A 3,965-nucleotide genomic window follows, 5' to 3' on the forward strand; every position below is an offset into this window, starting at 1 on the left:
GATTTATATGAAGGGGCACGCCTCAGAGTACTGAAGGTTTTTATCAATATGTGGATGTAGAATGAGAAAGAGTTGGTAATAGGACAGAAGGCATGGTGATATGTATAAGCAGTGGGGTGGAGAAGAGGGGTGAAGGTAAGAGAGTTTGAGGAGAGAGGACACAATTGTCAGGAGTGGTAGAGAGTGCATGTTACAGAGTGAAAGGAGAGCTGAATATAGAGAGACAGGGTCACCTGCAGCCTGTTCGGTGCTTTCCAGTGCAGTTTGCTATGTATTTTCACTTCAAGCAAATCGCTGAAGCGCAGAGCTTGAAGTGTATATATCACTTATGCCACGTACACTCAATCAGACTATCCGGCGGACTTGTGTGGGCTCTGACAGACTTTTTTTCCCCCAAAAGTCCAGCGGACTTGGAAAGTAGTTTTGACTGCGAGTCTGCCGGACTTTTGAAATGAACGGACTTTCCCACACACGGAGGAAAGTCCGTTAATTTTGAACGTGGCTCCAGGTAGCCGGGACTAGCGAAGGAAGTCAATGTTGCCGCCTTTGGCGGCGAGATTGACACGTCGCTGGCCCCGTCACCTGGTATGGACTTAAAGGGGAAGCCCTACGCCGAAAAAAAGGCGTGGGGGTTCCCCCCAAGGTCCATATAAGACCCTTATCCGAGCACGAAACCCGGCCAGTCAGGAAAGGGGGTGGGGATGAGCGAGCGCCCCCCCTTCTGAGCCATACCAGGCCACGTGCCCTCAACATGGGGGGGTGCTTTGGGGAAGGGGGGGCCCTACGGCCCCCCACCCCAAAGCACCTTGTCCCCATGTTGATGAGGACAAGGGCCTCTTCCCGACAACCCTGGCCGTTGTCGGGGTCTGCGGGTGGGGGGCTTATTGGAATCCAAGAGCCCCCTTTAATAAGGGGACCCCCAGATACCGGCCCCCCACTCACCTCACCTGGTGAAAAAAAAAAATGTAAAAAAAAACAAAAAACAAACACCACACAAGGGTTTAAAATAATTTATTGCACAGCTCTGGGGTCTTCTTCCGTCTTGGGGGGAGGGGCTTCTCGCCAGACTCCTCCGCTATCTTCTGCTAGCTCTTACTAGCGGAGGAACCCGGCTTTCTTCTTCATCGCCACCTGGGGGGCTTCTTCCGACTTCGGGGGTCCCCCTCTTCAGTTCTTCTTGCCGGGCCTCCGCTTTCTTCCTTTAGCTCTTTTACTAGCGGTGGGCCGGTCTTCTGTCGCCGCCACCGCCTCATCTTCCGACTTCGGGGGTCTTGTCCCCCTCTTCGGTTCTTCTTGCCGGGCCTCCGCTCCTTCTTCCAGCTCTTTTTTTCGGCGTAGGGCTTCCCCTTTAAGTCCATACCAGGTGACGGGGCCAGCGACGTGTCAATCTCGCCGCCAAAGGAGGCGACATTGACTTCCTTCACTAGTCCCGTCTACCTGGAGCCGCGTTCAAAATGAATGGACTTTCCTCCATGTGTGGGCAAGTCCATTCATTTTCAAAAGTACGGCGGACTCCCGCCAAAAGTCCGGCAGACCTAGTCTGCCGGAAAAGTCCGATTGTGTGTGGGCAGGTCCGCTCGTTTGGAAAGTCCGGCAGACTTTCCGGCGGTTTGTCCGCCAGACAAAGTCTGCCGGATAGTCTGATCGTGTGTATGCGGCATTAGAGAAAGAAGCCTTAAGTATAGAAGCCCCAGCAACATGCTCCCCCAGCAATGTGCTGACCCCTTAACGGTGCTCAAATTTATACTATTAGAAGGGTGGGGGGTGAACAGCCATTGGGTATGGCTGTTTACCACGTAATCAGCCGTGATGAAGTCACGGCCGATCACAGATTGTTCTACCCCCACTGTGCACTGCGCGTTCGCACGATTGTGAGCTCACTGAGCGTGCATGTCAGTGGTGCCGTGTTCCCGGGAAGTCCATCAGAGTACCCAAGTACCTGTCACAGTCCAACAGAGTACCTAAGTACCTATCACTGCCCTTCAGAATACCCGAATACCAGTCACCAGCCCATCAGAGTACCCGAGTACCTGTCACAGCCCATCAGAGTACCCGAGTACCTGTCACAGCCCATCAGAGTACCCGAGTACCTGTCACAGCCCAACAGAGGACCCGAGTACCTGTCACAGCCCAGCAGAGTACCCGAGTACCTGTCACAGCCCAACAGAGTACCCGAGTACCTGTCACAGCCCAACAGAGTACCCGAGTACCTGTCACAGCCCATCAGAGTACCCGAGTACCTGTCACAGCCCAACAGAGTACCCGAGTACCTGTCACAGCCCAACAGAGTACCCGAGTACCTGTCACAGCCCAACAGAGTACCCGAGTACCTGTCACAGCCCAACAGAGTACCCGAGTACCTGTCACAACCCAACAGAGTACCCGAGTACCTGTCACAGCCCATCAGAGTACCTGAGTACCTGTTACAGTCCATATGAGTACCTATCACCGCCCATCAGAGTACCCGAGTACCTGTCTTCAGCCCATCAGAGTACCCGAGTACTTATTTGCAGCCCGTGCCTCATAGAATATATGTTGGGGTGTTTGCTTTCCAAAATGGGGTCATTTTGTGGGTAATTCCACTGTCCTGGTGCTCAAGGACCTTCACAATGTGTGATAGGTAGGAATAAAATGAGATGTGTAATTTATGCTCCTAGAACGCCTGAAGGTTCTACTTCAATGTTTGGCCTCGCTACGTGGCCAGGTTGTGTAAAAGTCCTACACATATGGTATTGCCATACTCGAGAAGAGTAGCAAAATGTGTTTTGGGGTGTCATTTTTGCTATATACATGACATGTGTTAGAAATATCTTATAAATTGACAACTTTGTGTAAAAAATAAAAAAATAAAAAATAAAGCGTTTTTTTTTTTCCCCCACATTTTCCAAAAACTTCTGGGGAAAAAAATAGCCATTCAAAAGACTCATTATGCCTCATAGATTATACGCTGGGGTGTTTGCTTTCCATTTTGTGAGCAATTCTATTGTCCTGGTGCTCCAGGGCCTTCAAAATTGTAATAAGTGGTTGTGAAATGAGAAAATGTTTCTAAAAAGGGGTCATTTGGGGGGGGGGGGGGGGGGGTTGTACTTTCCTGTCTTGTTAGTGTTTCAAGAAATGAGATACACCTGATGTACTGAAGGCCTGATCAGATGTGATCAATTTTCAGTGATTGGCACCATACTTTGTAGACTCTATAACTTTGACAAAGACCAAATAATATATACTAATGTGGGTTATTTTCACCAAAGATATGTAGTAGTATAACTTTTGGTCAAAACTTATGAAGAAAAATTACTAATAAGCAAAATTTTATGACAAAGAAAAAGGCTTTTTTTCCACAAAATGTAAGTTTTTTTTATTTATAGCACAAAAAATAAAAAAACTACCAGTGATTAAATACCACTAAAAGAAAGCTCTATTTGTGTGGAAAAGAGGACGCAAGTTTCATATGGGTATAGTGTTGCATGACTGAGTAATTGTCAAACTGTGAGAGCGCTGAAAGCTGAAAATTGGTCTGGACAGGAAGGGGGTGTAAATGCCCTGTATTAAGGTGGTTAAATATCGTGCCTGGGGGGTGTCTATAGTATGCCTGTAAAGTGGCACCGTTTTCCCGTGTTTAGAACAATACTACAGCAAAATGACATTTATAAAAAGGAAAAAAGTAATTTAAAACCGATTGCGGCTGTAATGAATTGTCTGGTATGAATATTAAGGGGAACCCCGATCCAAATAAAAAAAATCTGTGTGGCCCCCCAAAATCCATACCAGACCCTTATCCGAGCAGACAACCTGGCAGGCCACAGGAAAAGGGGGGGCATGAGAGAGGGCCTCATCCCCACAACCCTTACCCGGTCTGCGGATGGAGGGCTTGTTGGAATCTGGAAGCCCCCTTTAATAAGGGGACCCCCAGATCCTGGTCTCCCCCCCCCCCCATGTGAATTGGTAATGGGTACAATATATCTCTA

Source organism: Lithobates pipiens, unplaced genomic scaffold (genome assembly GCF_037356315.1).
Source record: "Lithobates pipiens isolate NorthernLeopardFrog02 unplaced genomic scaffold, aLitPip1_a1.2 Scaffold_1, whole genome shotgun sequence".
NCBI lineage: Eukaryota > Metazoa > Chordata > Amphibia > Anura > Ranidae > Lithobates > Lithobates pipiens.